The sequence below is a fragment of the Ipomoea nil genome, unplaced genomic scaffold, assembly GCF_001879475.1.
Source record: "Ipomoea nil cultivar Tokyo-kokei standard unplaced genomic scaffold, Asagao_1.1 scaffold0706, whole genome shotgun sequence".
Lineage (NCBI taxonomy): Eukaryota > Viridiplantae > Streptophyta > Magnoliopsida > Solanales > Convolvulaceae > Ipomoea > Ipomoea nil.
The window spans coordinates 136832-151098 of record NW_017617134.1 but is presented as its reverse complement, the minus strand read 5'-3'; positions in this window follow the sequence as shown (position 1 = coordinate 151098).

Sequence of the window (14267 nt, the reverse complement as noted above, 5' to 3'; positions counted from 1 at the left end):
ATAAAGTCATTAGTTTAGATATAGACGTTTTGTTCATAAAATTCACTATTGTAAGTATATATATAATTTCACTAGTATAAATTAAGAAAAAAAAATATCAATTTTAGTCACTTGACTAGTGTACATGTATCAAATTTGATCATTAACTATTTATATTTTGAAATTAGGTGCATGATTATGTAATTTATATTACATTTGGTATTTGACTATTAATAGTTTCAAATTAGGTGCATGACTGTAATTTGTAGCACATTTAATCTTGCCATCCAATTTTTCGGTCAAGTTTCTGGCCAACTATTGCCAGAATTTCAATGAGGAAAATAATATGTTCTAATTAAAAGGGTATTTTCAGTCAACTATTCCCGAAAAATTTATTTTTCTCGTTGAAATTCCAGGAATAGTTAGCTGGAAAATTGGACAACAAGACCAAATGTGATACAAATTACATAATCATGCACCTAATTTGAAAATATTAATATATACTCAAAGATCAAAATTGATACATGTACATTAGTCGAGGGACAAAAGTAAAATTTTACCATAAATTAATTTTCTAGATAATTTAATTCTTATGTGTTTATAGTAACACCAAAAATATTAATTAATTTTTTTTCTACAAGGTTATTCTTATCAAATATAAATATTTTCTCAGTAATGTAATTGATGTAAAAGTATCAAACGCCCCATCATAAACTAAATAAATTAATTAGAAATAAATATTTATTTTTTTTCAATAATATATATATATATATATATATATATATATATATATATTTATTTATTTATTTATTTATTTTTTCTTTATATATATAACTAGGCAAAGACACACGTGTGCAATAATAGATGCACCTTCACTCAATTACCGCTCTATTTTTCATGAATTTAGGACAAATGTGGAAACTCCAAAATAAAAATTTGATACAGTGTATATCATAGAATTTTATTTTAATTTAGAAATATATTCTGGTTATTTTTAAATTTTAAAATATGATATTTTTTAAAATGTGCACTTTTAGGATGGATACAGTAAAGTTATCTTTAGAATTTCAGCAGGAGCGGGGCCGCCTTGTATTGTGTACAGTGGTACTAATCGTCATTCCCCTTTTGACTTAATTTGTTGCGGCAATCAAGTTTGACTTTTTCATTTATGTGTTACCTTCCACCCTTACCTTGGGCAGCTTCTACGAACACTGATTCTCATCACTATTCATTACCTGCCCTTACTTTACTACCCACTCCTCGAGTTAACACTCACGCGACTGATAAAATTTCTTTTTTCACATTAGCACTAATGTAATTAATAAAGCATTTGGTTGGAAGGAATGAATTAAAGAGAAAAAATATTTATAATTTGATGTGAAAAGAATACTGTGAGAACAAAATATAAATTCAAATTACATTGTTTGGTATGGAGGAATAGAATTATTGTGAATGAGAAGGGGGAAGAAGTGGTATAAAAACTATAATATCCTTGTGAAATAATAATACTAATAATCATTATAGGTAAAAAAAAGTCTTTTTCTTCATTTTTCTCTCTCCTTTCCCCATTGAATTGCAATTCATATGGGGGAGGGTATGAATTGCAATTCAACAAAATGAGAGAATTGCAATTCCCTCCAACCAATTACTATCATTTGGATACCCAAAGAATTGTGTTGTAATTGAATTGTAATTACATCCAACCAAACAATCCGTAATAAAAATTCTTTTTATACTTAACACATTATTTAAATCATGTCGATAATAACTTTCAAAAAAAAAAAATCATGTCGATATTTTTACTTCATATTTTTATCAGAATATAATTAGTAATTCATTTATGGCCTGTTTGGTAGATTGTAGTTGTAATTCAACTATAGACTAATTCTTTGAAATCGAAAATTACATTGTTTGGTTGGAGAGAATTGTAATTCTACTTCTTTTCTGAAATTGAAATTCATATCCCCCATGAATTTCAATTCAACGTAGAAAGGAAAGAAAGAAAAAAAAAAAAAAGCTAGAAATGATTTATTATTATTATTATTATTATTATTATTGTTATTATTATTGTTATTATTGTTATTATTATTATTAGTATTATTATTATTATTATTATTATTATTGTTATTATTGTTATTATTATTGTTGTTGTTGTTGTTGTTGTTGTTATTATTATTATTATTATTATTATTATTATTATTATTATTATTATTATTATTATTATTATTATTATTATTACACAAGGGCATTTTAATCTTCCCTTTTCATTCCCAATAATCTATTCCTACGTACCAAACAATGTAATTTGAATTCTTAATTTATTCAATTATTCTCATCTTATTCTTTTTCTACAGAATTACAATTACTTTCTTCTCTAATTTCAACAAAATTCCTTCTTAGTGTGAGTAGAATTATTATTCCTAGCCCTCATCCACAAACCAAACAACATATATAATTATATGCATGCTTGAAATTTCATACTCAATAAATAATTTAAATATTAATTTTATTTAAATAAAGAATTTAGATGTTAGGTCTACTATATAACTATTTACATTTATTGTAAATAAAGTGAAATATATTATTGCCATGAATTATTATCAGATGAAAATAATGATTCTTATAAAAAATGTGGAATAATTCTATTTGTCCATCGATCTAGATTGATTAGGGTTATAAAATAAGAGAAAAATGAGACTAAAAATAATGATATTTTCATAATTATTAGTGTATTAATTACATAATTCATTGATAGGTGTAAAACTTGTCCCATGTATATAGTAATTTTAAAAATATTATCATCTTTTTATTAATTTCTCTATATTATATTTTTCAGCTATTGATTAATTCAGATGGATGAATGACATTATTTCTAATTTTTTTTTTTACAAGAAACATCATCCTCACTTTAACTTGCCTTTATTACTATTAAGGTTATATATATAAGTTTGGGGTGAAAGAAAGAAAATAAATAATTGATAAAAAAAAAAAAAAAGAAAATATGAAAGGGTCAGGGGAGAGAAATTCTATGAACAACTAACATTGCTGCCATCAATGAAGCTGCACATGCCCATTAAAATAATTATTTGCATTAATCGACATTATTGTCTTGATTATATTAGTTAATACATGTGTGATTAAAAAAATGTAAAAAAAAAAAAGGAAATTAGAAGAAAAGACGAAAAAAAGTCAATCCTTATCTAATAACTAGTTACCACATACCAATTGCGCTAATAGTCTGATTCCCAATGAGTATTTTAAATTAGTATTTCAGAATTTAATCATGGTATTTCAGAATTTATCAATGTATCATTCGGTGTCCTTGCGTATATTCAGTACTGGAAATTATGGAATTTCCGACCACCTGAAAATGATCTTAAATCAAGTTGATACCAAAAAGTGGTCGAAAATAGCAACAAAGGTTTTTCCGGACACCAAAAATGGTCGGAACAAGACTTTTGACTTGATTTAAGATCACTTTCAGGTGGTCAGAAATTTCATAATTTCCAGTAGTGATTATTAATGCAAAATTATTAAATTTGTCATAAAAGTAAATATTTCAAGAATGCAAAACTATGACCTGTGGCAGAAATGTTGGATTAACTGATGCAATAGTAATTTTAGAAGGAAGCACCCTCATTAAATAATAGTTTCCTAAGCATAATTTTTGCAACACAAAACCCTATTAATTGCCGTGATCCATGCTTTGCCACTTCCGCCATAAATGAATTCTTGATTTGATCTAGTCCACTGGTGTGCTTCGCTGAAAATTTAGTGCCTTGGCGCAGTGCACCTTCAAAAACAGAACCAAATCCTCCTTCTCCAAAAAGACAATGATAATAGGCATAGTTTCTCATCTGTGTTGAATATATAATGTAAATTAGGTGTACTGTTTCATCAATGTCCAATACGTGATTCTAATTAATTAACCAAGTTCATGTTAAATTTTATATTGTATTTTTTTTTTAATACACTCTAACATATTCATAATATATGTTTAACAATTATTTCAATTTTGATTGGGATGGGTTCGAACCTAATACCTTCCCTATGAAAATCAATGAGTACGCCAAGAATAATAAATAGTTTACGAAATATTCCGTTACTAAAATTTACACTGTCGGGATACAATGGTATTTAAGAAAAGTAAATGATATAATAGATGGTAAAATAGGACAAATAATAATAAAAAAAAAATACTAAAATCAAAAGAATATGAACCATTCATTTCAAGAAACAATTACACCAACATTTTTTAGTTACCGTTAGTGGCCTAACTTTATTTTCTCTTATTAGGTTTGTATATATAGAAATCAATGAGTAAGTTAAGAATAATAAATAGTTAGCAGAATATTCCGTTACTAAAGTTTACATTGATGAAATACAATGGTGTTTAGAAAAAGTAAATGATATAATAGAGGTTAAATAGGACAAACAATAACAAAAAAAAAATACTAAAATCAAAATAATATGAACTAATCATTTCAATAAATTAAACAATTACACCAACACTTTTTAGTTCCCGTTAGACGCTTTACTTTATATGATCTTATTAGGTTTAATTTGTAGACTAGTTACCACATGCGCATTATATTGCACGAATAGTCCAATGCCCAATATGTATTTTCAAATTAGTGTTTTAGAATTTGTCAAAGTATCATTCGGTATCTTGGCGTATATCAATGCAAGATTATCAATTTTTTCATAAAAGTAAACATTTCAAAAAATGTATAACTATGACTTATGGCATAAATGTTGGATTAACTGGTGCAATAACAATTTTAGAGAGAAGCTAAGCACTCACTAGATGGTACCCAAGCATAGTTTTTACAACAAAAACCCTATTAATTGGCATGATCCATGCTTCCTCTTGTTGCCACTTCCACCATAAATGAATTCTTGATTTGATCTAGTCTTCTTGTGTGCTTCACTGCAATTTTAGTGCCTTGGTGCAGTGCACATTCAAAAATAGAATCACATCTTCCTTCCCAAAAGGACTAATAATAGGCATAGTTTCTCATATGTGTTGAATATATAATGTAAATTAGGTGTACTATTTCATCAATGCTCAATGCATGATTATAATTAATTAACCAAAACTCATGTTAAATTTAATATTGTATTTTTTAATACACTCTAACATATTCATACTATATGTTTAACAATTATGTCAATTTTGATCAGAATGGGATTCGAACCTAATACCTTCCTTATGAAAATCAATGAGTAAGTTAAGAATAATAAATAGTTAAACGGAATATTCAGTTACTAAAGTTTACACTGACAGGATGCAGTGGTATTTAGAAAAAGTAAATGATATAACAGATGATAAAGTAAGAAAAATAATATAAAAAAATACTAAATTTAAAATAATATGAACCATTCATTTCAATAAACAACTACACCAATATTTTTTTAGTTCCTGTTAGGGGCTAAGTTTATGGGCTCTTATTATTAGATTAGATTAGATAGATTGGTATATATATATATATATATATATATATATATATATATATATATATATATATATATATATATATATATATATATATATATATATATATATATATATATATATATATAGGGAAAATGGCACTTTTTCCCCCTATGTTATATACTTATAGCACTTTTTCCCCCTCAATTATTTATGTAAGCACATTAGCCCCCTCAATTATTTTAAAAGTGGTGGTTTTCCCCCCTAATATATTAAATTGACATTTCTACCCTTAAAGTAAACATTTTATTTATTTTACTTCTCCAACAAATTATTGCGTATATGTAGCTATTACCACGGTTCGGTTCGAACTGAACCAGACACTATAGCAATCGAATTAAAAGTTTTCAATTATGATTCAGATCTAGAACCCAATATTTGGATTTCAATTTATTAAATTTAAGAATAAAAAAAAATTGGATCATGAACCGGCGGTTCCGGATCCCGTTCGCGATTTTGAACTGTCTATATTTTAAAATTTTATTTTTTATTTTAAAATAGTTTAAATTTCAACAATAAATGTATTTTATTTTTTCAGTTCGGAACATGAACCGGCCATTCCAGTTCGCGATTTTAATAAACTCTAAATATCGCGTTTTGATTATAAATTGTAATTGGAATATTTTAGTTTGGTTACTATAGTATCTGGTTTGAACCAAATTATAGTAATAATTTATTGGAGAATAAAAATAAATGAAATATTTATTTTAAGGGTAAATATGTCCATTTAACATTTCAGGGGGAAAAAGAGCCACTTAAATAATTGAGGGGGAAAAAATGCTATAAGTATATAACATAGGGGGAAAAAGTGCCATTTTCCCTATATATATATATATATATATATATATATATATATATATATATATATATATATATATATATTATTCTTATTAAATAAATAAAAAAAAGAGATTGATTACCTTGGATGATTTCAATGTAAGGGTGATGAGTGTTGTTTGTCTCTCACATTGATGAACACGTAGAATAAAGAATTGTGAAGAGAAGAATGTTTAAGAAAAATATATGGTAAAGAACTTAGAGAAAAAGATTTAGAAAAAAATTAGATATTAAGAATAAAATAAATATTATGGTTTTGATTAAAGAAAGGTAAATAATGTCATATTTATAAATTAATAACGATAAAAATATATTACTAAGTGACTTGTGGTTCATTGGTATTCGGTTGCTCCCTTAAGTAGGATGTGAAAAGTTTAAACCTTACTTGAGGCAAGTAGTGTGACTTATATGTTATTTTAAAATGATAATGGAAGGAGAATTACAAAATTAATTATTATATTAAACTACTCAAGTTTTATCAAACAAAATTATAATTTATTTGTAATTTAAAATAAATTTAAGCTCTAAAAAAAAGTTATAGCAAACAGAGTCATTAGTATTATTATACACCCTGATTGAGTGAGCGTTATCGACTTATCGGAGAAGGCACAAATTCACAAAATATTTATGGCCTGAGCCCTGAGGAACATGCTGCCTTTAACAAAGTCAAAGTCAACGTGTAGAAACTGCTTGCTTGTAGACACGACAACCCACTATTCTGTATTTGTTTGTGTTTTAAACAACTACACCTAATCCCGAGGCGATACTAAACGTGTGTGCATTTATTTTTACTCTTTATCTTTTTGAAGAAAGTGGCCAAAAAAAAAAAAATCAAATCTTTATAAGTTGTGTTAAGAATTAATATTTAATTATTGAATTTGATAATTTTATTTTATATAAAAGTTTATGATATCAATCAATACTGAACACATGGTGTAATTTAATAAGTTTTGAAGAAAATTTTAAATTTGTATTAGGTATTATAAAAAAATTTATGTATTATCTAAATAGTATTTAGTACAAAAATTGGTACTTGTGAATTTCTCTCATCATCTCAATATACAGGAATAAGGAATATTAGGACATCCCTAGCATTTGCCCAAGCAATTTGTATTTAGAATAAGGCACCTAAACAAGAATCAAAATTGTAAACAAATTCCTTATTGGAAAGGTTTCAAATTCAAACATGGGTTTAATTTTATTCTGTTAAAATAGCGTTTCAAAATTGAATTTAACCTGTGGTCACCCATACTTTAATTTGAGATTAAATAGATAGTTTTATTTATTTATTTATTTATTTTTTTAAATGACGTTTAGTTCATTATGCTCTTACAATTTAACATAAAAACTTGCGTGTCACTGTTGTATTTGAGATAGATTTCAAATATGCAAAATATTGTGTAACGAAAATGTAACACTTTTTTTTTTTTTTTTTTTTTTTTTTTTTTTTAATAACATCAGCAAGTATTAGATTTTTATGAAAAATATTGCTGGAAATTATGGAATTTTCGACCACCTGAAAGTGATCTTATATCAAGTTGAAAGCAAAAAGTTGTCGGAAATAGCAACAAATGTTTTTCCGGATACCAAAAGTGGTCGGAACAAAGTTTTTGACTAGATTTAAGATCATTTTCAGGTGGTCAGAAATTCCATAATTTCCAGCAGTGAAACTGTGAAAGTATTACTTGTTCCTTTAAAAGTATTAGCGAAAATTTAATACGTTGTTGATTTATATAAAAAGAAATAGGATAAGGTTGTCAAGGACCTTGTGGCCCAGTGGCACTAATTAAGTTGCACTCCCATGTAGGAGGTTGTGTGATGACAATTGATAAATATTTCAAACTTTTAAATGCTAAATTTGCATTGAGCCAAATTACAAAGCTCATCCGATGATATGTGAAAGTGCTATTGTCGGGAGCGCACTTTGTAGGTTTGCATGATACACTTTATTAGAGTCATGATACTTGAGTACACTTTTACACATAATTAATTGATTACACTTTGCAATTTTGCTCAGTGCACGTTTGCATGTTTACAAATGAAGACCTATTCTCGTGAGAACCTATCTTTACAGAAAAATATTACATTTTTTTTGGAGTAAAAGACATTTTTGGTCCTAGACTTATAGTGGCTTGGACAATTTTAGTCCTTTATAAAAAAATTTGCCATTTTATGGACAGAGTTATTGTGGCGAGGACATTTTTGGTCCTCCGTCTATATTTATGTTACATAACCGTATGAGAGAGGGACAATTACGTCAATTTAGGCTATCTCCTTCTATCTATTATATCTATGTGTGTTTGGCGGCTTCGATTCTCCTTCTATCTATTTGATTAGTAACCTGTTTGGCGGCTTCGATTCTCCGGCAATTTCTTTGTACAACTGCAACTTGGACTCTCCGACTCCTTCGAATTATGACCGAGAAGAAAACAAAACACACATAGATATAATAGATCGAAGGAGATAGCCTAAATTGACGTAATTACCCCTCTCTCAGATGGTTATCTAACAGAAATATAGACGGAGGACCAAAAATGTCCTCGCCACAATAACTCTGTCCATAAAATGGCAAAATTTTTTATAAAGGACTAAAATTGTCCAAGCCACTATAAATTTAGGACTAAAAATGTCTTTTACTCTTTTTTTTTTTTTTTTGTTAAAAGTATTATATATTTGAGTTTTGGTTAATGTGAGATAGAGTTTTAGAAAAGCAATCAACACAATTAAAATCTAAGAAGTAGAAATCCAAAAGAGTAGCTGAGTGTATAGAACATGATTCTTGTATAAGAAGATAACGTGTTTGATCCTTATCAATATTCTCTTAGTTGAGTCCATTTTACACAAAATTTATCTAGTATGATTTATTTCTCCTATGAAACTTGTAAGTTGTTACAACGAAGTGAAATTTACTTGATACATAACCTTTTTAATTACAAATTTTCCTCCTATCCACGACCATCATATCTTTTCACAAAAATGAATATTAATAAGAGTAAATACCCAAAATGGTCCTTCAACTATAGCTAAATTCACAAATTAGTCATCGACTTTCAATTTTAACCAATTAAGTCCTTAACTTTGCAATTATAACACGATTTGGTCCTCCGTCTATTTGACCGTTTGTTGACCGTGATCTCTGAGGATATATATGTAATTTCATCACCGCCCGCCCTCATCCGCTGCCGTGACACAGTCTATCGCCTAGCCACAAGCCACTGCCCAGTTGCCATCATCTATTGCCATGACACACTCCACCGCCTAGCCTTCACCTACTGCCACGACACAATCCACCGCCCAAACACCTTCGCATAATTCATCATTGTCGGTGCTACAACCCAATTTGCAATCTTCATCAGGTCCGACGCCACAAACAATCGTGTCTGAGTGTACTGGGCGGCGCCACGATTCTCGTGTCTAACAAGAAGCGCGATTCGGGTCGGACCAAGTTCCGGCTCATGCACGTGGTCTACATGCACAAGGGCATCGACGATAAAGCCTACTGCTGTGTTTACGAGTAGGAAGATCCGCAAGGGAAAGTCGGAATCAACCTCTCAAAAGACCTAATGATGATCGTCGGTGAAACCCTCAAATCCAACATAGCCACAATCGTCCCGCTCGTTCTCCCGCCGTCGGAGCAGCTCCTCTTCCTCTTCACCCTAATCAACCGGAAAATCTTCAATCCCAAATGGAAACCCTACATTCCTGACTTCAAACAGGCCTTCGGACACTTCTGCATCAACGCCGGCGGCCGCGCCGTCATCGACGATCTCCAGAAGAACCTAAAGCTCTCGTCGGAGCACGTGGAGGCCTCCAGGATGACGCTGCACCGGTTCGGAAACACGTCGTCTTCTTCGCTCTGATACGAACTCAACTACATTGAATCCAAAGGGAGGATGAAGAAAGGCGACAAGATTTAGCAGATTACTTTCGGCGGTGGATTCAAATGTAACAATGCGGTCTGGAAATGCAACTGGAACCTTAAAAAAACCGACGATGGATCATGAAATTACATATATATCCTCAAAAATCACAGTCAACAAACGGTCAAATAGACAAAGGACCAAATCGTGTTAAAATTGCAAAGTTAAGGACTTAATTGGTTAAAATTGAAAGTCGATGATCAATTTGTAAATTTTGCTATAGTCGAGGGGCCATTTTAGGTATTTATTCTACTAATAACCATACACTTATTACTTTTTTTTTCTAATCATTTTGTTTATATATCAACACTGAGCTTAGTTGGCACCTCTATAATTTTTCTTAAGGGAATGTCATAGGATCTAACCCTGCCCATATATATTCAAACATAACACCAATATATCAAGCAGATACAGTTGAATTTGAAATTTTATAGTTACCAGATCAATTATCTGACGAACTTAATTAAGGGTTGAGCGTTAATTAAGTCTAAACCCTACACTTAATACCTAACGCATGCCATTTTAATATTCTCTATTTTTATTCAACAATCTAAATTAACCTTCCATAAAAGCATTAATGATAAATAAAAGTTACATGTCCATTATAACCTCATAAGTGGTAAATAAATATCAATGGAATCTATAAATTTTAAGCTAAGAAAATGCTTTCACCCCTACAATTATCACTACCGAATTTAAAAAATTAGAACTATTTATTTTCATTAATTACTGATGAATTGAACAACTTTATGTTGAGTTAATATGAAATCTAAAAAAAAAAAAAAAAACACGGAGTGACTAATATAATATAAAGTAATAATTATAAAGGTCTCTAACATTTTCTAAACTTCAAACCTTAAAATGTTAACCCACAAATGATTGACATCCCGTTCCTGATCATAATGGAATATTGATAAAATTCCATTTTTGAGGGTGAGGAATTGAAGAATCAACACATTCCTCATGCTTATAGGATGAGTGTCATACATAGTTTATTTTTTTATGCTCTTTTAAAGTTTTCAAATACTGTTGTATTCATGTACTTAGTATGATTAATATTAGCAGATCGAATAGCACTACTGGAAATTCTGAAATTTCCGACCACCTAAAAATGATCTTAAATTAAGTTGATACTAAAAAGTTCAAAAAGTGGTCGGAAATAGCAACAAAGGTTTTTCCGGATACCAAAAGTGGTCGGAACAAGACTTTCAACTTGATTTAAGATCATTTTCAGGTGGTCGGAAATTTCAGAATTTCCAGTAATGTAGGGGCAAATTATTGTGTAAACCATGATTTATACAGTGTTATATGGACCATAACAAAAAGTATATTTTTAATATATTAAATGTACATTATTTTTGTAATGAATGTACATTATATAATATAATGTACACTCAGTACATAAATAATATACATCCTTTGAATACAATATACATTATTTTTGTACTGAATTGTACATTATTTACAATATACAAAATATAACTTATACAATTTGTGTGGACCATGATTGATACGCTTCACTTTTCAATTCCCTGTTGAAATGATTTTTTTTGCCGTCAAATAATGTTTAATCGCCGCACCACTAAACACGCTTGAATGGACAACGTTAGAACCGTAATACGTTGGTCATTAAAACCTACCATCCAAAGTTGATACCAAATCTCCAGGCCAGTTTTTTCACCCAATAGAAATGCCTACAATTCACCAAGAAAATTAGTTACCATTTTTTATGGTGGAAATCTTGGACTACACAAAAAAGAAAAAAAAAAAAAAAAGAAGCTCATACCAAATAATATTTTTTTAAAGGTGACGATAAAAATTCATAATCACTATTTGAGGGCGTATATTAAGCAAATTTTATCTGTGTGTAATATAATATAACTTAGATCGTAAATCGCATTAGGGAGACCTTATGCGACGGACTTGACCTGTTAATAAGAATCGAACTCGTGACATTTTGCTACAATATTCATGTTCAATCCACTCAATCACCTTTTTAGGGACTTAATTAATGATTTTTTACACTGCATGCTGATTGCCTCTAGTTTGTTTGTTTGTTTGTTTATTTATTTATTTATTTATTTGGGCATTAGCCTCTAGCTTATTTAATTCTTTTAAATTTAAAATAATCTTTGTCATAATGACTTTAAAAACTGGATGTCGTGTTCTCGTTTCAATCTTACATTGTGATGTGTGAATTGAAGGAATCACAACGATAGTCAAATTTCTTGAACCTAAAGTGATTTATTTTCAAGCTAATTGTCATCATGGAGCTAGTGAACCACTTTCATCGTTCAAATTAAATAAATTTGCATGATTTTAAACTCTTTTGATGTTTTTCAAATTGCATATATATTCGCAATGGGTACAACAGTTTATAAGGGTGAAAATAATTAAATTATGTTATTAAATTATAGTGTTATTGACAGTAAATTAAAGTTATTTGATCTTAACATAAATATTTTCATTCATAAGATACTATATATAAACTACGAGAAAATACTCTATAATATAATGTTGATTATTGTCGGTATTTTTTGCACCTGATACCATTATATATACCAACATTGCAACATAATTGTTCTTCATAATGATAACCTTTTAAGTTAAGAAACCTATAAAAGTGAAGGGAAGAATAAAGTACAACAGTTTTAACAATAGAAAACAGATACCATTTGGAAACCTATTATTTCACACTCTTTTTAAAAATATATAGGGTATTAAACGTGTTTAAGATGAGTTCAAATGATACCTTATAAGTAGTGTCAAAAAAGTTTTGAACAAATACAAATAATATTTATTCATGTTAAGATAAATATTTTTAATGTATTTTAATTCATATTTAAAAATAACTTAGTACATAAATGAATATTTTACCCGTTATTATTCATAATTTTACATTTTTATGTATAAAAAACTAATTTTTTTTAAATAAAATACTTTTTATTATTATTAAACAAGCAGTATATTGGGTGACAATACTCTATAGTGAGCAGTTAACTTCTCATTGCCCTAATGGTGGAGATGAATAGATGATTGATAAATAGAGAGATAGCGACAAAGAAGAAAAAACATTATATCTATAATAATAGTAATAATAAAAATATAAAAAATAAAAATTAATAAGTGCGAATGAATATTATATTCTTCATTTATTTCCGCTTTTTCGTTACTTTATTTTTTATTTTTTTTATTTTTTATACAGCATAATAGTTCTACTATACAATATTTTGGATGAACATATCGCTACCACTATAACTTCCTTTATCTTTTTCACTATTGTTTTCATGCACACGCATCCACCATATATTTTATTATCTTCTTCAATAATAATAATAATAATAATAATAATAATAATAATAATAATATATACACATTACATATTGGAGTTATATGTTAGTTATTTTTTAAAATATAAATATTAAATTTATAAAAAAATGTTATACATCATCACCACCATTATTATTATTATTATTATTATTATTATTATTATTATTATTATTATTATTATTATTATTATTATTATTTACAATAATATAAATCTCTAAAATCTAAATCAATCAAAGATTTTAATATAAAGCACTAATATTGAGCACCTATTTTACGTATTGCGCACAGAAAATACTAGTTATATAGTAATATATGCTTTCAATAATTAAGGTACCAAATTTCAATGTTTGCACATCTTTAATTTTAATTTGTTACAATGGGAATGAAATCATATCAATCAACTCAATAATGAGAACTATTTTAGATTCCCTGCATATTTTCTTGAAAAAAAAAAATCCAACTATTGATTTTAAAAAATAGAAGTAAGACCAATTAGCATGTGTTATGATTAGAATACAGCACATAGTTACATGCACAATTGCACATATATAAAAATAAATAGTCAAAGCCATATATATATATATATATATATATAGAATCACACTCAGGTGCGAATGCTTTGCCCAGGCGCGAAATAGGAATGGATTCTGTCTGTCCACGTGTCCAGATCTAATGGATGAGAAACACTGATTTTTTTTAAAAACGCG